This window comes from Pinus tabuliformis, chromosome J, assembly GCF_031772625.1.
Source record: "Pinus tabuliformis cultivar Carrire ecotype Pingquan chromosome J, CPIR1, whole genome shotgun sequence".
Classification (NCBI taxonomy): Eukaryota; Viridiplantae; Streptophyta; class Pinopsida; order Pinales; family Pinaceae; genus Pinus; species Pinus tabuliformis.
In genome coordinates this window covers 367,190,618-367,212,071 of record NC_142295.1, presented here as the reverse complement: position 1 = coordinate 367,212,071, position 21,454 = coordinate 367,190,618, and the positions used below count along the sequence as shown (strand labels likewise).

Below are 21,454 nucleotides of genomic sequence, written 5' to 3'. Positions count from 1 at the left end.
AGAAATTCCTATTCTAGTAAAAACAATAAAAGAGTTGAACATGAAAAGACCAGGAAGAAAACCATGAGACACAAAAAGAATTCACCTGGTAGGAAAAATAGCAAATATCATGATGGGAAATATTGCCATGCAGAAATATGTGGATCCAGGAAGTTCAATTGTCAAGACACACATAAATGGGATTGAAATTCCAAACACATTGATTGACTTAGGGGCAGCAATAAACATTATGAGTAGACAGACTATGGAACAACTTAAACTTCCTAATCTTCTTTACACACCTACCTTACTGCAACTTGCAGATAGATCAGTAATCAAACCAGATGGTGTGCTAGAAGACATTTTAGTCTCCTTAGATTCTTGGGAATATCCTGTTGATTTCATGATTTTAACTCCCAAGAATAATCTAGGAGGACACCCACTTATCTTAGGAAGACCTTGGCTGGCCACAACTGATGCTTTTATTAGTTGTAGATCTGGTGACATGTACATTTTTTATGGTAATTCAACAAAGAAATTTACTTTGTATTCTCTAGCAAAAGCAATCACAGAAATAGATGACAGGGAATGGATCGATGATGAAGATGTTATACAACCTATCTTTACTATATCAGAAATTAGTGAGGATAGTCAAATTTTGAACACATTAGAAAATTTTGAAACATCTTTAGAGTATGATCATGCACAATTCAAGTAAAATCTAATGCTGAATACTTGTCATCTAGGCAAATGTCTCTCTATTCTATGGAAGATTTTGGTAGCTCTACAATTGAAATTTTTCCAGGTAGAACATTGAACATAAACAAAAACTTGGAGAAATTACAACAAGAGGAGCTAACCAAGATCTTACAAAAGCATTCTGCTGCATTTGCATGGGAGTATACTGACATGAAAGGTATTGACCCTAAGACTTGTATCCATCATATCTATATTGAGGAAAATAGTAGACCAATTAGACAACCTCAGAGAAGAATGAATCCAAATCTTAGGGAGATTGTGAAAGAAGAGCTCCAAAAACTACTCAATGTAAACTTCATTTACCCAATCTTAGATAGCCAATGGGTTTCTCCTTTGGTAATTGTGACTAAAGAGAATGGTAAATGGATGGTGTGCATTGATTACAGAGAATTGAATAAAGCAACCTTGAAAGATCACTTTCCTTTGCCCTTTATAGATCAGGTATTAGATACAGTAGCAGATAAAAAGTACTTTTCATTTTTGGATGGTTTTAGTGGTTATAATCAAATTTGGGTAGAACCTGAGGATTAGGATAAGACCACATTTACTTGTCCATGGGGAACTTTTGCCTACCGTGTGATTCCTTTTGGGTTATGTAATGCACCCGCAACATTCCAAAGAGCAGTACTAGGAATTTTTTCTAATCTAATACATGATTTTGTAGAGGTATATATGGATGATTTTACAGTCTATGGTAACACATTTGAAGAAGCCTTGGAAAATTTGGAAAAAGTCCTTAAAAGATGTAAAGAAACAAACCTTTCACTAAGCCATGAAAAATGCTTTATGATGTTTACGGAAGGTATTGTTTTAGGACATCACATTTCAGGAGATGGGATTAAAGTAGACAAATCAAAAGTTGAAGTAATCTCTAAGTTACCAATTCCAAATTGCCAAAAATATGTTAGGATTTTTCTAGGATTTATAGGATATTACAGAAGGTTTATAGAAAACTTTACCAAAGTAGCATCTCCATTATTCAAATTGCTTACAAAAGATTGTGAATTCAAGTGGAATCCTGATTGCCAACTAGCATTTAAAACCTTGAAAGCAAAAATATCTGAAGCACCTATCTTAAGAGGACCAAATTGGAAACTTCCTTTCCATATTTCTATAGATGCTTCAAATATAGCTCTAGGAGTTGTACTGGGACAAAAATATTTCATTCCTTATGCTATTTACTATACAAGTAAAAGTTTGACTCCCACTAAGTTGAATTATACTGTGACTGAAAAAGAGTTCTTAGCTGTTGTTCATGCAATTAACAAGTTTAGACACTATATAACAGGCTATGAAACTTTTGTTCATACAAATCACTTTGCAATTAGATATTTGATGAATAAACCTATTACTAATGGCAGAGTTACAAGATGGCTTTTACTTTTGCAAGAACTCAATATTACTGTTCTAGATCAACCTGGAAAACAAAACATAGTTGTTGATTTCTTGTCTAGGATTCAGAATATCAAAGAAGACTCTCTGGTTGAGGATAAGTTCCTTGATGAATATTTATTTGCAGTAACTACTCAAACTCCTTGGTTTGCATATGTTGCTAACTATTTGGTTACAGGGAAGTTACCTTCACATTTATTTCCTAGAGAAAAAAGAAATATTATTCAAAATAGTGCAAGATATTCATGGATCTCTAATGAATTGTATAAAACAGGGCCAGATCTTATGATCAGAAGGTGTGTTAGGGAAGATGAAATGCCTGATATTCTCAAAGCATGTCATGATGAGCCATGTGGTGGACACTTTGCTGACAAGAGGATAGCCTATACAATCCTTTCTTTAGGATATTATTGGCCATCCATCTTCAGAGATGCTAAATAATATGTCAGAAGGTGCGACATCTACCAAAGGGTAGGGAAACTTGCTCCCTCAAATGAGATGCCATTACAACCTTAGATACTTATCGAACCTGTTATCACTCAGGTTGTCCTTCTAGTCGGCATCAAAAGGATATGGCCAAGGTAACCATAGACCAATCTTTGGACTGCAGGGTCTAGCCCACCTGCAATCACAGAGGGCTCTCTCTTTTTGATTTAGCTTTGTTGATAATCTTTTTAGGCTAGTTATTGAGTTCAAGGGGTTTTGTTTTGTTTTTGGTGGGAAGGATGATGCTTTCAAGTAAAGAGGCAGGGACAGCATGAAAGTTCTAGAACCATTGGGCATGGAGTCAAAGAGTAGGACTGTTGGTGCGTTTTCTTGGACACAAGAGTGAATATGGAGCAAGCTAGCTACGTATGAAACAATCATTCAAGGTAAAAGGGATGGATTAAAGGCTAAGGAATGAGGGGCAATTTAAGAATCTCTCATTCAGATTAGCAGAAAGAAGACAAATGAGCCCTATCTAGGAGCAGTTAAGAATTCCTAGATAACAGTCATTCATATATGAAAATAGGTCAAACATGTGCCATAACAGAATTCATATTTATGCCTAATTCAAGAGGAAAACATTAAGAAGCCACAGAAACTGAGCATAGAGTGCAACCAAGCAAGGTCTAAGCCAATACTTTGTTCTGTGACTTGAGCATATGTGAAATTGAAATAACAGAGATAAGGAAAACTTATTGATTCATATAGCAGCACGAGAATTCCACATTCAATTATTCAAACCATTAGACACAGAGCAGACAGTCGTTCCTCCAAAGCTTTTCAGCAATCTTTGATTAAGTAAAACATCTCTGATATCCAGTGAGAGTCTCTAATGAGGATTATCAGCCAACCAACCATTTAAACAATACAGAGGGTCGGTATATATAGGGAAAATTATCAAAAACTAACTTATTATAGCCGACCTAAGCAGGTCTGAAAGAAAATGATTACTTTAACCTAATCTTATCCAGAAATAAATGCATGAAAATATCTTTCGGCTCCACTAAGGGCAGCTGTATCAAAACTGAGTTAATGTCTGTCCTGGGTGGCCTGGTGCAGTCCTTCTGTAATAACTGTGATTTGTCCTTTATCTCCACCTTTAACTTGGTTTTGCTGCTGTTTTGTTGGCATTAATGTGCACTAATCCCGACCAGATAGGCTTTTAAATGGCCTTAACTGCTTTGCTGACTTTGATGAAGGTTTTTAACTTTCACCTGATTTGATGTTGCTGAACTGATACTCTTTGCCGCTTCCTGATACTCTTTGGCACTGATCTTGGAGTCTTTAAAATCTCCTGAATGGTTTAGACTATCCCATCGATCCTTCATGGAAGATGCTCGGCCTTCTGTTGCTTTAAAAAGTGTGTTTTCTCCTTTCTGAATGCTTTGCGAAGAAAAACGGGTCATTTTGCGCCTTTAGGGCTTGCTGGGGGCTGCGCGATGAGTGGCTTTCCATTTTGGCGCTGATCCTGGGAGTGAAGGGAAGTTAGACATGCTTCCAGAATTGTGCCACCAAAACACTACTTTGCTACCTCTAACACTGATGAGATGAGCTTTCCTTGTTGAGGCCAACACTGAAGGAGATCTTGCTTCTGCAACCCCAGGCTACCTACCCAGCCTAATACATCTAGCATTTTTTGTTACTTCAGGAAGGGTGCACTTAGACTTGCAGACCCTGCTTTACAATTTTTCTTTTTGACTGCCCTCCTATCTAAATCTATCCTTATTTCTTCCAAGGGCCCAGATTAAGCAGTTGGAGTCCTTTGTTTCTCTACCTGTCTACAAATCTGCCAAGATTAAGCTGTTTGGACAGATATCAATTCTCTATATTCTAAAACAAGAAATTGAAACCTAGGGAAGCCAAGATTAAGCTGTCTGGACTTCCCTTAACAGAACATTCTTCAAAAATGGTTAAGTCATCAAAATTGGAATACAGCAGTGGCATTTGGACTGGCACACTTTCATGGCCTCTTCTTTGGCCTTTTTCTGGAAATATGGAGCATTGCAGGATGCAAAGTATGACATATTTGGTATGTAAAACTGTCAATCATGAAAGATGAACACCTGTTGCAACAGGAGGCTAACAGTGGCTCCACTTGGGGATGGCTTTTCCTTGTGAAAAGCCAAGAACAACAGGTCAGATTGCCTTGATCTTTTATTGTTACTGTGGATTGAAAAACTTCTTTATGCTGGCTATTATAGTGTGAAACTTTGAAATATGAACAACTCCCTCCTCAACTGAATTACTGTAAACTGCATAGCATTGCCCGCTTTCTTCTGCGTGCTTGATGTTGTGTACAGTATTGCTTGAGCATTGTGCCTTTGAAAAAAGAGGTCAAAACTGATGTGTTTCCTTTAGCGTTGGTCTAGAAACAGTTGCTGATGTGAAATTTAAAGAATACTCCTCTCTTATTGATAATGTTTGAATGAAGACTGCAAGCTGCCCACTGTTTGCTCTCACCATAAATTTCTGTGGTATGACAATGCTACTATTTCTGTTTTACCGAGTTAAATGTAGAGATAGAGCTTTAAAGAATGGAATATTGGCAATTGGCTGTGTCTTCACAAACATTACTACTGCTCCTCTAACACTCAGATTGCTTTCACATAAACTAATAAACAGAGCGCCGATATATACAAATATCAATGTACAAAGGATATATATAGAGCTGGAATGTATCCCTTTAAAAGGGATCATGGTAATGTTTCAACATTCAGCCATTCACAGGGCCTTCTTCAGCTGTGCTTCCCTATACAGATTTGAGAAAATATGTGTTATTTCCCTGAACAACAGAAATAATGAATGGCCCTTTCCATAGAAAATAAAATTTTGCATGTTTTCCCTTGTCTTCTCTTCGTGAATCCCACCTTAGAACTTTGTCACCCATATAGAAATTCTTAGTCTTAGCTCTCTTATCAAACATCCTTTTGAGCTTTTCTTGAAAAATCTGAGCTCTGTCATAAACTTTCTCTCTGGTTTGTTGAAGGTGAATGGTTTGGTTGATTCTTCGTTGAATGTCATTTTGTTCAGCCTGAATCTCCTGTAACAGTCTGATAGTAGGGATGCCCAAAGATGAAGGAAACCTGGCTTCCATGCCATATACTAGCTCACAAGGGCTCATCCCAATGGATTTCTTTGTTGAGAGTCTGTCTGCCCATAGGGCATTTGTGAGCTTTCTATGCCAGTTCTTCTTGTTTTCTTCTAGCACTTCCTTTATGATATTAATCAGGCTCTTATTAGATGACTCAGCCAGGCCATTACCTTGGGGGTAATACGCTGTAGAATGCCCCAAGGTGATGTGAAATTTGTGGCAAAAATTGATCATTTTTTTGGATTTAAAAGCAGCGACGTTATTTGTAATGATCTTCTCAGGGCAGCCAAATCTAGAAAGGATGTTGCACTCAAGGAATTGGATAATGATGGTGTCATTGGCTTGTCTACATGGGATGGCCTCAACCCACTTGGTGAAATAGTCGGTGGCTATTAAAATCCATTTTTGTTGGCCTGAGGAACAGGGATGGATTTCTCCAATGAAGTCAAGACCCCATTGTTGAGAAGGCTTTTCAGTTGGGATGGGTCTAAGGGGCATGGGCAACAACTTTCTTTTGCCTTCAAAGATTTGGCATTTGTGACAGGAAATGGCAAACTTCTTTACATCTGTAAAAAGAGAGGGCCAGTAAAAACCAGCCCTTAGAATTTTATCAGCAGTGGATTTCCAATACAGATGCCCTCCACAGTCACCTGTATGGAAATCTTTCATGACATTGTTAGTTTCATTCATGATTAAACAATTAAGCAGTATATCTTCATGATTTTTCCAAAATAATGCACCATCTATGACACAAAACTTTGAAGCCTTCATTCTTAAAAATCTTTTCTTAGTTCTGGAAAACCCTGGGGGAGCAAATAGGTTTAACAAAACAAAGCATATATCAGCATACCATGGGGATTGCAAAAAGGTTTCACTGATCTGTGGAGTCGCCAACTCCTATTCATTGTCCAATTGGTTAATGTCTAAGGCTTGAAAGTTTGTTTCGGACATCAGTTTGGCTAAACCTTGTCCCTTTATGAGTTTGGTTGGTTTTATTTCTATGTCATACTCAAGGATGTTTGCAATCCATTTGCCTCTTTTGCCCTCTAATCCCTCTTGAGTTAATATGTCTTTTATAACAGCATTTAGGACATAGGCAATTACATGTGAATATAAAATGTACACTCGGAAATCCTTGATTGCTTTGACCAGGGCATAGGTCTGCTTCTCCATGATTGGATATTTCAAAGGGGCATCTCTTAAGGCTTGGCTGAAAAATGAAATTGGCTTTTCAGCTCCCTGATCATCCTTTTGCAGAAGAACAGCAACTATGGTGTGATCATATGCAAAAGAAAATATGATAAAGTCCCTATCAAACTGTGGGCTTGTAAGGACAGGGGCTTGGGTTAAGGCAGATTTTATGCCCTCAAAGACTTGTTTGGTTTCAAGAGACCATCTTACCTTGGCATCCTTTTTTAACATGTTGCTTAATAGTCTTATCAACTCAGCTAGATTTGGAATGAATCTCCTTAGGAAATTGATTTTTCCCAAGAATGCTTGTAACTATTTTATGTTCCTTGGGTATGGGATTTGGAGGATGGCTTGGATTCTTTCAGGATCAATTCTAATCCCGTCCTTTGATATGATATGGCCAAGGATTTTGCCTTCTTCAAGGCCAAAGAGGTATTTTTTGGGGTTCAAGGAAATGCCATATTTCCTGCATGTCATGAATATTTGTCTTAAAAGATTCAGGTGCTCTTGATCAGATTTAGAAAAAGGGGTTAGATCATCAAGGTAGACAACTAGGAAATCATGTATTTCTTTGGCAAATGCAATATCCATTGCCCTTTGAAAGGTAGCACCGACGTTTTTAAGTCCGAATGGCATCTTTACATACTTAAATGTTCCCCATGGTGTGGTAAAGGCTGTCTTGTCTTGGTCATCCGGGTGAACCAGTATTTGATTGAAACCTGAAAAGCCATCTAGCAAAGAAATTTTAGATGATCCCACTACTCTCTGCAGAATATGATCCATTTTGGGCAATGGGTAGTAGTCTTTTAGGGATACTTGGTTTAAATTTCTTAGGTCTACGCATAGCCTAATCTCTCCTGTCTTTTTTCTTGTAGGAACAAGATTGGATACCCACTCAGAAAATCTGATGGGTGCTATGATACCTGCTTCAAACATTCTTTTCACTTCCTTTTCAATCAAAGGGAGAAGCATGGGATTGATTCTCCTCAGTTTCTGTTTGAAGGGCTTTTGGTTTGGTTTTAAGGGAATGGTGTGTTGGATTAAGGAGGTGTCATAGGATTTCAAGTCCTCATAACTCCAAGCAAATACATCTTGGAATTCTTTGAATAAATCAATATATTTGGGCTTTTGATCAGATGGCAGATTTTTGGATAATTTGATCATTTTGGGATTCTCTTCTGTCCCAATGTTGTGTTCCTCTATAGCAGCATTCAGGGGTTGCATTTTTGGTTTCTTGGGAACATCATTAGCATCAAACATGTCTTCCAACGGAGTGAGGCCAGCAGGGAGTAAGTTGTCTTTCAGATCAACGATCTCGGCCTCTGTTTCGGCTATTTCCTCCAAATGCATCAGTTTCAGTTCTTCTATATTTGTTTTATCAAAAATAGTTGGGTTCAACATTCGTTTGGCCGTTATAGGCATTACAGCCTGCTGATTTTCATTGGTTTGCTGTTGTTCATCTGTCATAGCATCCATGTCAATGTTAATATTTGAAAACTCATGCTCAAGGGTGAGGAAATTATTAATCTGGGCATCGTTCTCGAACACTTTCCAATCTTTAACATTATTTGGGACAGCGGGTCTATGTTTTATTTCAGCAGTGAAGTGATGATTTGGTTTAAAAGGAAGCTTGCATGTACTAGCAAAAGTGGCCAGGCTGTGTGCATGAATGTTATGCTCTCTTGAAATCTTGGCAAGCTTGGATTCAGTGAATGTGTTGAGTATACTAGTGGCAGCAGTCCTATAGGCCCTCATTCTATTGTTATTGGTAACAAAATTACCTTTCATCTGTTGTATGATTAAATCAGATTCACCTAAAATGGACACTTTTGCAGCTCCTAGAGCTTTGAGCAGTTTAAGGCCTAAGAGGAGAGCCTCATACTCTGCCATGTTATTAGTGCATTTGAAGTTTAGTCTGTAGGCATGGCCTTCTGCATGGTTGTTATGTGTATTGTGAACCCAGACACCTGCCCCTGCTCCTAACTTGTTGACAGAGCCATCAAACTCTAAATACCATACGATTTCTTGCTCGTATTTAGTGTCAAGAGTTTCAATCATTCTTGCAGCGGACAGATTTGAATTTTCGGTTTGGGGAGGTTCTTCTTGTAGGCTGGTTGCCTTGATTGTTTTGACAGTTATATCAGTACAGGCAACTGATTCTTCATTGATGGGTGTGTTCATTCCTAAAGCCAACGGCTTGTCATCAATTGAAGGACTTTTTTCATCATTAAATAAAATAAAAGAATCCATATTAGAATGGATTGAGTAAATGGGAAAATTTTCAGGCTAGCTCTCACTAGTTACCACATATTTCATCAGTGTTTCTCTATACAGTCTCTTTGGTTGCCCAAAGACAGATATAGTGGCATAAGAGAGATCTAATTGGAGGGATCCTTGGAGATTTCCCCCCCAAGATCTTGACAGTAACATGCCATACTTTGGTGGAATGTCAGCAACCACCACATCCATGAGGATTGTCTTGTTAGGAAATTGGACTAAGGAGACACACAGGTCTTTGATGAGGCCTAAACACTTGACTTGACTTGAGTCAAAGGAGAATATCTCTTTGTAGGGTCTTGTAACATCAAGGTTCAACTTTTCCATTACGACTTTAGGCATAAGGTTGTGTGAGGCACCTGAGTCAAACATGGCATTGTGCAGGACTTTGTCATGTATATGTAAATTGACATAAAAGGGCAAGACAGATCCATATGTTGATTTTTCATTAACTTCTGGACCAAACAACAGCTCAGGTTGATAATCAAGAACATTCACATCATCCTTTACCTCTGGCATTTGAAGTGACCTTTGAATTTGTTGCCTATACACATCATGTTTGGCTAGTTCGAATAAGGGGATGGATATCTTCAATTTACCTATTTCTGCCTCTAAGTCAAATGATTTTTTAGATTGGGTTTTAGTAATGTGAGAAGCAGGTTTCCCTTTTTCCATTGGAGTATCAACAGCTTGGTCTTCTTTATCAGTGTTATGGGATGTTTTTGGTTGTGGCTTTTCTGTTTTAGGAGGGCTTTTTGGAATGCTGTCCACATTTTCTTTCGAGGAAGAAGGTGGCCGAGGCTAGTCAATAGAAGGCTGCATTTGTGTTATGTCCTCTACAGTCACTTGATGCGGGTTTGGGATAGGTATATCAGTTGGTTCTGTTATGACAACCTTGCCTTTAGTTTTGTTGGGCTGTTTGCCATCCTTTGGTTTGTTAGGTTCAGGAATGTCAATGGTCCTAGTTCTCAGCTTATATTGTTTGTGGACCTCATACACAGCAGTATCATAGCCCTGTTTAAAATCAAAAGACTCACCAGACTTAGTCTGAAATTGATTAAAGTCATGCTCATCTTGGTCTTGTTGAGTTATGAAAATTTGTTGCTCAGGTCTCGAATCCACTAGGTTCATGTGAGTGTCCACTGGGGGTTCACTAGATGTAGATGCTTATGCATAATTTTCATGAAAAGGTGGTCTTATATCATGGTCTGGACTAGACCCACCAGCATTTGTGTTCTGCGTTTTCCTGAAATTTGGGTTCCTTATTGTATTGGGTTGTTTTCCTTCCCATGATGATTTCCTCTCAACACTTTCTACTTTGTCTCCCAGCCTTTGCATGCCATTGATAATAGCATGGAGTTTTTGATCTAAGGCTGTGGGTTCTTCGTTGAAAGTGGTTCTTCTCTCCATTCTAGCTCTATTTCTTTTGGCGATTAGGTTGGCCTCTACGCTAACAGCAACATTATGCATGTTTGCAAGGGTTTGAGGGGCTCTTTCTTTTAACTGGTAGGCCATATCTGGGTCGAATCCATAAGGGAATTTATACAAGGCAAGGTCAGGTGGAGGTCGTAGGTTCTGTGGTATTGCATTAAAAGCATTATTGAATCTAGCACAGTAATCTAGGACAGACTCTTGAGGGCCTCTTTTTATTGTATCATACTCAGCAAGTATGTGCAAGGGGTCTTTCTTTTTCTCCCATCTGTTGGTAAAGGATTGGTAAAGCTCATCCGGGGTGGTTATGGAATTTGCAGCAAGTGATCTGAACCAAGTTCTTACATCACCTGTTAGAATTTGAACAAAAATTTTCATCCTCACACTATCATCATCTATTTCGTAGTTCTCAAAGTAGTCTTGCATTTTCTTTGTATGCGAAAGGGCTGTACAAGTGCCAGTTCCATCAAAATATGTTATTTTAGTTTGATAATCCTGAGGCATAGCCCCAGAGTTTGTAGGTAATTGCAGGGGTGCATATCTATTGGCCATGTTTACAGGGATGACCGGAACAACAGGGATAAGTGGAACAACTGGCACAATTGGTACAACAGTAGTGGTAACGGGAGTATGTGTAGTGAATGGAGGTGTGGAGGGAGTGCTTTGGGAAGTAGATGATGAACAAGGGGAAGTAGGGGTTGAACGAAATAAGACTTTGACAGGGGTTGAAACGCTGCTTGGGCGAACTGCTTGAGGACTATGATCAGCAAAATCATCTCTTTATTCTTTTTTCCTGAGGATTTTTGGGATTAAGTTCGGATTTTCAAAAGCAGCTGGTGGATTTGGGTTTGGATTTGACCTAGTATAACGAGAATTCTTTTTGGGAGCCAGATTCTGAATTTGTTTTGGCAAGGAACTAATTAAATTTCAGGGACAGCTAGCATGAAGATTGGCTGAAGCAGCATTTATTTACTCCTGTAACTGCAAAGCAAGAACAATTTCAAAGGCTTGCTGGCCGACATTCAGACTTCATCTGTAGTCTTAAGGGACATACAACATTGATTTTTGCTCTTCCGGAGTTTTCCAACTTGATTTGTGAAAATAATTGAGGATGTCCCTAGTGGAGTCGCCATTATGTTATCACTCAGGTTGTCCTTCTGGTCGGCATCAAAAGGATATGGTCGAGGTAACCACAGACCAATCTTTGGACTGCATGTTCTAGCCCACCTGCAACCAAAGAGGGCTCTCTCTTTTTTATTTAGCTTTGTTGATAATCTTTTTAGGCTAGTTATTGAGTTCAAGGGGTTTTGCTTTGTTTTTGGTGGGAAGGATGATGCTTTTAAGTAAAGAGGCAGGGACAGCATGAAAGTTCTAGAACCATTGGGCGTGGATTCAAAGAGTAGGACTGTTGGTGCGTTTTCTTGGTCACAAGGGGGAATATGGAGCAAGCTAGCTGCGTATGAAACAATCATTCAAGGTAAAAGGGATGGATTAAAGGCTAAGGAATGAGGGGCAATTTAAGAATCTCTCATTCAGATTAGCAGAAAGAAGACAAATGAGCCCTATCTAGGAGCAGTTAAGAATTCCTAGATAACTGTCATTCATATATGAAAATAGGTCAAACATGCGCCATAACAGAATTCATATTTATGCCTAATTCAAGAGGAAAACATTAAGAAGCCACAGAAACTGAGCATAGAGTGCAACCAAGCAAGGTCTGAGCCAATCCTTTGTTCTGTGACTTGAGCATATGTGAAGTTGAAATAACAGAGATAAGGAAAACTTATTGATTCATATAGCAGCACGAGAATTCCACATTCAATTCTTCAAACCATTAGAGACAGAGCAGATAGTTGTTCCTCCAAAGCTTTTCAGCAATCTTTGATTAAGTAAAACATCTCTGATATCCAGTGCGAGCCTCTAATGAGGATTATCAACCAACCAACCCTTTAAACAATACAGAGGGTCGGTATATATAGGGAAAATGATCAAAACCTAACTTATTACAGCTGACCTAAGAAGGTCTGAAAGAAAATGATTACTTTAACCTAATCTTATCCAGAAATAAATGCATGAAAATATCTTTCGGCTGCGCTGAGGGCAGCTGTATCAAAACTGAGTTAATGTCTGTCCTGGGTGGCCTGGTGCAGTCCTTCTGTAATAACTGTGATTTTTCCTTTATCTCCACCTCTAACTTGGTTTTGTTGCTGTTTTGTTGGCATTAATGAGCACTAATCCCGACCATATAGGCTTTTAAATGGCCTTAACTGCTTTGTTGACTTTGATGAAGGTTTTTAACTTTCACCTGATTTGATGTTTCTGAACTGATACTCTCTACCGCTTCTTGACACTCTTTGGCGCTGATCCTGGAGTCTTTAAAATCTCCTGAATGGTTTAGACTGTCCCATCGATCCTTCATCGCAGATGCTCGGCCTTCTGTTGCTTTAAAAAGTGTGTTTGCCCCTTTCTGAATGCTTCGCGAATAAAAACGGGTCATTCTGCGCCTTTAGGGCTTGTTGGGGGCTGTGCGATGAGGGGCTTTCCATTTTGGCCCATTTCTCATAGCCATGCGTGATTAGCGCTAGGCGTTAATCGCGCATGAAAAACTACCTTAGAATCTAAATTTGGGCTTCCTTAGCACGATTTTCGCCTTTCGCACCTTTTTGAGTGATGACGTCAGCATGATGTCAGTGGGTGGGACCCAGTACGGCAGGTGACATGGCAGGATGATGTTAGCTGATGACATCAGCAGTACAACGGGTGATGTGGCAGTACACAGTGGCAGTGACGTGGTAGGGTGACTTCGCAGTGTGGTGGCAGGAGGCCGACGTAGGTTGATGACGTCAGCGATGACGTCACTAGGCGGAGGACGTGGCGCTGACGTCACCAGGGGGGCGGTTTGGCGGTTTCGGGCGCACCGCTTTAGCGCCTGGGTGGTTGGGAGGAGGGGGCTACGCCACAGCCGGGAGGGTGACGTGTGGCAGGAGTACGGTAGGAAAACCGCCGAACTCCCGGATGCTAACCCTCGGCGTTTTGGCGTGTGAAAAGACCCGCCCACCGTAGATCTTGGGCGGGCCAGATCTAACGGCCGACGGGATGGGTAAGTCGGTGGAAGGTTAGGGCGGGGACCCGCCCGCTATTTTATTTAATTATTCATGTGGCGAGGGGGGGGGAACTTTAATAAAGACGGGTTTTTATGGGTTATACGCCAGCGGGGTTAAAAACTTTGGAAACATGGGTTTTGCGGGTTAGGCTTAAGCGGGGGGGGGGGGGGGGAGTGATAATTTGATGTTTAATAAAACATTTAAACATTAATTTCGAGAAATGACTGCGAAGGGGAATAAATGGCTATCAGTTCAACCAGGGGTTAACTGATCAGAAGGGACAAATGAGGAAAGGTTAAATATAAGTCCCAGATGGACTTAATATTTCCCCAGTTTTTAGAACATATGGCTATAGTGCCAGGGGGGGTATTATTTAATATTTTTTGGGATTTTATATAGTTTTAGTAGTAAATGGGGATGGGGAACATTTACGGAGCTATATAGTAGAATCAGGAGTTAATATGATCTGGTAGAGTGGAAATGAAAGGGACCAATGATAAGTCTATGAAGTGGTGATAGACATAGAGATTGTGTAGAAGATGAAAACATGACTTTTACACAAGAAATGTGGCTTCTTTTCATGAAGAAAGTCAAAACTTTGACTTAATGTTTCACAAAAATGAAATGGACTCAGGACTTGTTGGGCAGATCCCAAGGTCCTTTAGGGGTGTTAGTAAGAAACTTTGAGGGGGAGTGAAGGGAAGTTAGACATGCTTCCAGAATTCTGCCACCAAAACACTGCTTTGCTACCTCTAACACTGATGAGATGAGCTTTCCTTGTCGAGGCCAACACTGAAGGAGATCTTGCTTCTGCAACCCCAGGCTACCTACCCAGCCTAATACATCTAGCATTTTTTGTTACTTCAGGAAGGGTGCACTTAGACTTGCAGACCTTGCTTTACAATTTTTCTTTTTGACTACCCTCCTATCTAAATCTATCCTTATTTCTTCCAAGGGACCAGATTAAGCAGTTTGAGTCCTTTGTTTCTCTACCTGTCTACAAATCTGCCAAGATTAAGCTGTTTGGATAGATATCAATTCTCTATATTCTAAAACAAGAAATTGAAACCTAGGGAAGCCAAGATTAAGTTGTTTGGATTTCCCTTAACAGAACATTCTCCAAAAATGGTTAAGTCATCAAAATTGGAATACAGCAGTGGCATTTGGACTGGCACACTTTAATGGCCTCTTCTCAGGCCTTTTTTTGGAAATACGGAGCATTGCAGGATGCAAAGTATGACATATTTGGTATGTAAAACTGTCAATCATGAAAGATGAACACTTGTTGCAACAGGAGGCTAACAGTGGCTCCACTTGGGGATGGCTTTTCCTTGTGAAAAGATAAGAACAGCAGGTCAGACTGCCTTGATCTTCTATTGTTGCTGTGGATTGAAAAACTTCTTTATGCTGGCCGTTATAGTGTGAAACTTTGAAATATGAAAAGCTCCCTCCTCAACTGAATTACTGTAAACTACATAACATTGCCCGCTTTCTTCTGCGTGCTTGATGTTGTGTACATTATTGTTTGAGCATTGTGCCTTTGAAAAACAGAGGTCAAAACTGATGTGTTTCCTTTAGCGCTGGTCTAGAAACATTTGCTGATGTGAAATTTAAAGAATACTCCTCTCTTATTGATACTGTTTGAATGAAGACTGCAAGCTGCCCACTGTTTTCTTTCACCAAAATTTTTGGACAGTGCTACTATTGCTGTTTTACCAAGTTAAATGTAGAGACAGAGCTTTAAAGAATGGAATATTGGCAATTGGCTGTGTCTTCACAAACATTATTGCTGCTCCTCTAACACTCAGATTTCTTTCACATAAACTAATGAACAGAGCGCCGATATATACAAATATCAATGTACAAAGGATATATACAGAGCTGGAATGTATCCCTTTAAAAGGGATCATGGTAATGTTTTAGCATTCGGCCATTCACAGGGCCTTCTTTAGTTGTGCTGCCCTCTACAAATTTGAGAAAATATGTGTTATTTCCCTTCACAGCAGAAATAATGAATGGCCCTTTCCATAGAAAATCAAATTTTGCATGTTTTCCCTTGTCTTCTCTTTGTGAATCCCACCTTAGAACTTTGTCAGCCATATAGAAATCCTTAGTCTTAGCTCTCTTATCAAACATCCTTTTGAGCTTTTCTTGCAAAATCTGAGCTTTGTCATAAACTTCCTCTCTGGTTTGCTGAAGGTGAATGGTTTGGTTGATTCTTCGTTGAATGTCGTTTGGTTCAGCCTAAATCTCCTGTAACAGTTTGATAGTAGGGATGCCCAAAGATGAAGGAAACTTGGCTTCCATGCCATATACTAGCTCATAAGGGCTCATCCCAATGGATTTCTTTGTTGAAAGTCTGTCTGCCCATAGGGCATTTGTGGGCTTTCTATGCTAGTTCTTCTTGTTTTCTTCTAGCACTTTCTTTATGATATTAATCAGGTTCTTATTAGATGACTCAGCCAGGCCATTACCTTGGGGGTAATAGGCTGTAGAATTCCCCAAGGTGATGTGAAATTTGTGGCAAAAATTGATCATTTTTTTGGATTTAAAAGCAGCAGCGTTATCAGTAATGATCTTCTCAGGGAAGCCAAATCTAGAAAGGATGTTGCACTCAAGGAATTGGATAATGATGGTGTCATTGGCTTGTCTGCATGGGATGGCCTCAACCCACTTGGTGAAATAGTCGGTGGCTGTTAAAATCCATTTGTGCTGGCCTGAGGAAGAGGGATGGATTTTCCAATGAAGTCAAGACCCCATTGTTGAAAAGGCTTTTCAGTTGAGATGGGTCTAAGGGGCATGGGCAACAACTTTCTTTTTCCTTCAAAGATTTGGCATTTGTGATAGGAAATGGAAAACTTCTTTACATCTGCAAAAAGAGAGCGCTAATAAAAACCAGCCCTTAGAATTTTATTAGCAGTGGATTTCCAATACAGATGCCCTCCACAGTCACCTGCATGGAAATCTTTCATGACATTGTTAGTTTCATTCATGATTAAACAATTAAGCAGTATACCTTCATGATTTTTCCAAAATAATGCACCATCTATGACACAAAACTTTGAAGCCTTCATTCTTAAAAATCTTTTCTTAGTTCTGGAAAACCCTGGGGGAGCAAATAGGTTTAACAAAACAAAGCATATATCAGCATACCATGGGGATTGCAAAAAGGTTTCACTGATCTGTGGATTCGCTAGCTCCTGTTCATTGTCCAGTTGGTTAATGTCTAAGGCTTGAAAGTTTGTTTCGGACATCAGTTTGGCTAAACCTTGTCCCTTTATGAGCTTGGTTGGTTTTATTTCTATGTAATACTCAAGGATGTTTGCAATCCATTTGCCTCTTTTGCCCTCTAATCCCTCTTAGGTTAATATGTCTTTTATAACAGCATCCGGGAGATAGGCAATTACATGTGAATATAAAATGTACACTCAGAAATCCTTGATTGCTTTGACCAGGGCATAGGCCTGCTTCTCCATGATTGGATATTTCAAAGGGGCATCTCTTAAGGCTTAGTTGAAAAATGCAATTGGATTTTCAGCTCCCTGATCATCCTTTTGCAGAAGAACAACAGCTATGGTGTGATCATATGCAAAAGAAAATATGATAAAGTCCCTATCAAACTGTGGGCTTGTAAGGACAGGGGCTTGGGTTAAGGCAGATTTTATGCCCTCAAAGGCTTTTTTTTGTTTCAAGAGACCATCTTACCTTGGCATCCTTTTTTAACATGTTGCTTAATAGTCTTATCAACTCAGCTAGATTTGGAATGAATCTCCTTAGGAAATTGATTTTTCCCAAGAATTCTTGCAACTCTTTTAAGTTCCTTGGGTATGGGATTTGGAGGATGGCTTGGATTCTTTCAGGATCAATTCTAATTCCGTCCTTTGATATGATATGGCCAAGGAGTTTGCCTTCTTCAAGGCCAAAGAGGGATTTTTTGGGGTTCAAGGAAATTCCATATTTCCTGCATGTCATGAATATTTGTCTTAAATGTTTCAGGTTCTCTTGATTAGATTTAGAGAAAGGGGTTAGATCATCAAGGTAGACAACTAGGAAATCATGTATTTCTTTGGCAAATGCAATATCCATTGCCCTTTGAAAGGTAGCACCGGCGTTTTTAAGTCCGAATGGCATCTTTACATACTTAAATGTTCCCCACGGTGTGGTAAAGGCTGTCTTGTCTTGGTCATCCGGGTGAACCAGTATTTGATTGAAACCTGAAAAGCCATCTAGCAAAGAAATTTTAGATGATCCCACTACTCTCTGTAGAATATGATCCATTTTGGGCAATGGGTAGTGGTCTTTTAGGGATACTTGGTTTAAATTTCTTAGGTCTACGCATAGCCTAATCTCTCCTGTCTTTTTTCTTGTAGGAACAAGATTGGATACCCACTCAGAAAATCTGATGGGTGCTATGATGCCTGCTTCAAACATTCTTTTCACTTCCTTTTCAATCAAAGGGAGAAGCATGGGATTGATTCTCCTCAGTTTCTGTTTGAAGGGCTTTTGGTTTGGTTTTAAGGGAATGGTGTGTTTGATTACTGAGGTGTCATAGGATTTCAAGTCCTCATAACTCCAAGCAAATACATCTTGGAATTCTTTGAATAAATCAATATATTTGGGCTTTTGTTCAGATGGAAGATTTTTGGATAATTTGATCATTTTGGGATTCTTTTCTGTCGCAATGTTGTGTTCCTCTATAGCAGCATTCAGGGGTTGCATTTTTGGTTTCTTGGGAACATCATTAGCATCAAACATGTCTTCCAATGGAGTGAGGCCAGCAGGGAGTAAGTTGTCTTTTAGATCAACGATCTCGGCCTCTGTTTCGGCTATTTCCTCCAAATGCATTAGTTTCAGTTCTTCTATATTTGTTTTTATCAAAAATAGTTGGGTTCAGCATTCCTTTGGCCGTTATGGGCGTTACAGCCTGCTGATTTTCATTGGTTTGTTGTTGTTCATCTATCATAGCATCCATGTCAATGTTAATATTTGAAAACTCATGCTCAAGGGTGAGGAAATTATGAATCTGGGCATCGTTCTTGAACACTTGCCAATCTTTAACATTATTTGGGACAGCAGGTCTATGTTTTATTTCAGCAATGAAGTGATGATTTGGTTTAAAAGGAAGCTTGCATGTACTAGCAAAAGTGGCCAGGCTGTGTGCATGAATGCTATTCTCTCTTGAAATCTTGGCAAGCTTGGATTCAGTGAATGTGTTGAGTATACTAGTGGCAGCAGTCCTATAGGCCCTCATTCTATTGTTATTGGTAACAAAATTACCTTTCATCTGTTGTAAGATTAAATTAGAGTCACCTAAAATGGATACTTTTGCAGCTCCTAGTGCTTTGAGTAGTTTAAGGTCTAAGAGGAGAGCCTCATACTCTGCCATGTTATTAGTGCATTTGAAGTTTAGTCTGTAGGCATGGCCTTCTGCATGGTTGTTATGTGTATTGTGAACCCAGACACCTGCCCCTGCTCCTAACTTGTTGACAGATCCATCAAACTCTAAATACCATACGAATTCTTGTTCGTATTTAGTGTCAAGAGTTTCAGTCATTCTTGCAGCGGACAGATTTGAATTTTCTGTTTGGGGAGGTTCTTCTTGTAAGCTGGTTGCCTTGATTGTTTTGACAGTTATATCAGTTTAGGCAACTGATTCTTCGTTGATGGGTGTGTTCATTCCTAAAGCCAACGGCTTGTCATCAATTGGAGGAATTTTTTCATATTAAATAAAATAAAAGAATCCATATCAGAATGGATTGAGTAAATGGCAAACTTTTCAGGCTGGTTGTCACTAGTTACCACATATTTCATCAGTGTTTCTCTATACGGTCTCTTTGGTTGCCCAAAGAGAGATATAGTGTCATAAGAGAGATGTAATTGGAGGGATCCTTGGAGTTTTGTCCCCCAAGATCTTGATAGTAACATGCCATACTTTGGTGGAATGTCAGCAACCACCACATCCATGAGGATTGTCTTGTTAGGAAATTGGACTAAGGAGACACACATGTCATTGATGAGGCCTAAACACTTGACTTGACTTGAGTCAAAGGAGAATAGCTCTTTGTAGGGTCTTGTAACATCAAGGTTTAGCTTTTCCATTACGGCTTTAGGCATAAGGTTGTGTGGAGCACCTGAGTCAAACATGGCATTGTGCAGGACTTTGTCTTGTATATGTAAACTGACATAAAAGGGCAAGACAAATCCATATGTTGATTTTCCATTAACTTCTGGACCAAACAACAGCTCAGGTTGATCATCAAGAACATTCACATCATCCTTTACCTCCGACATTTGAAGTGACCTTTGAATTTGTTGCCTATACACATCATGTTTTGCCAGTTCAGATAAGGGGATGGATATCTTCAATTTACCTATTTCTGCCTCTATGTCAAATGATTTTTCAGATTGGGTTTTAGTAATGTGAGAAGCAGGTTTCCCTTTTTCCATTGGAGTATCAGCAGCTTGGTCTTCTTTATCAGTGTTATGGGAAGTGTTTGATTGCGGCTTTTCCGTTTTAGGAGGGCTTTTTGGAATGTTGTCCACATTTTCTTAGTAAATCGGGGCAGTCTCCTGAAGCCAAGGATGTCATTTTCCACCTGGATAACCAGTATCCAACAACCACTATTCGGATATTTAATTTTCAAGCCAACCGAAGACTAAATTTCCAGATACACTACCTGTCTACGTGTTTGCTGTAGATAATTTCTCTCTTCAAACAGTTGTGCATTTTTTCCTGTAAATATCAACATTTAGAATGTAGAAGATGTCAATGTTTTACTGATGTAAATAGTGTAATTTCCGCTTGTAGGTTTAAGACTTCAGTACTCTTTTTTTAATATAAAAACTCTGTTTCTTTATGGATACCTGAACCGTGTGAAGTGTTGATTCTGCATTGCTAGTCCTAGACCTTGCAGAGGGCCCCTGCGTGGTCAAGGGTATATTTCATTTCTGTACATTTTCATTTGTTGTCTTTCTTCGTTCAGTTGTATATTTACTATGTTTTTATCATGTTCATAATTGTTTCTTAACATTGTGTTCATTGTGGCTTGTGTTATTTGTTTCCACTAATTTAGGATAGTTGCATTCCAGCGTAGAAGTAGTTCTTTAGTTTCTATTATTTTCTAGCTTCTTAACTGTAGTTTTTAAATTGTTGTCAGTAGCATCATTAGATTTATTTCACTTGTTGTTACATAGTTTTTAGTTTTTTTCAAATTTAAGGTTTTTAATGCCTTTTTCCCATTAATGTAGTCACTCATGATATAAACAAATGTTTCCAAATCCTTTTGTTGATGGTTAATCCTCAAACTAAATGGTGAAATGTTGAGTTTATGAATGAGACTTCTTGATGTTCATTAGTTTTTGAGTCAAGTTGTTTAATGCCTTTTTCTTGTTAGTGTAGACACTCATGATATAAACAATTTTTTCCAAAGCCTTTCGTTGATGGTTAATCCTCCTACTAAATGGTGAAATGTTGAGTATATGAATGAGACTTCTTGCTGTTCATTAGTTTTTGAGTCAAGTTGTTTAATGCCTTTTTATTATTAGTGTAGTCACTCATGATATAAATGAATGTTTCCAAAAACCTTTCTTTGATAGTTAAATCTGCAAACTAAATGGTGAAATATTGTATTTATAAATGAGTCTTTCTTATTGTTGTTCATTAGTTCTTGGGTTAAGTATTCCAATGCCATTTTCTTATCAATTTAGTAACTCATGATTTAAATGGATATTTTCAAAAGCCCTT

General features: G+C 38.9%; 1 pseudogene; it reads right to left on the bottom strand.

Moving 5' to 3' along the window:
* The window catches only part of LOC149227266 (uncharacterized), a 35,614-nt pseudogene extending 16,518 nt beyond the window's left edge, over positions 1–19,096 (bottom strand).
* Positions 19,097–21,454: the final 2,358 nt, after the last annotated feature.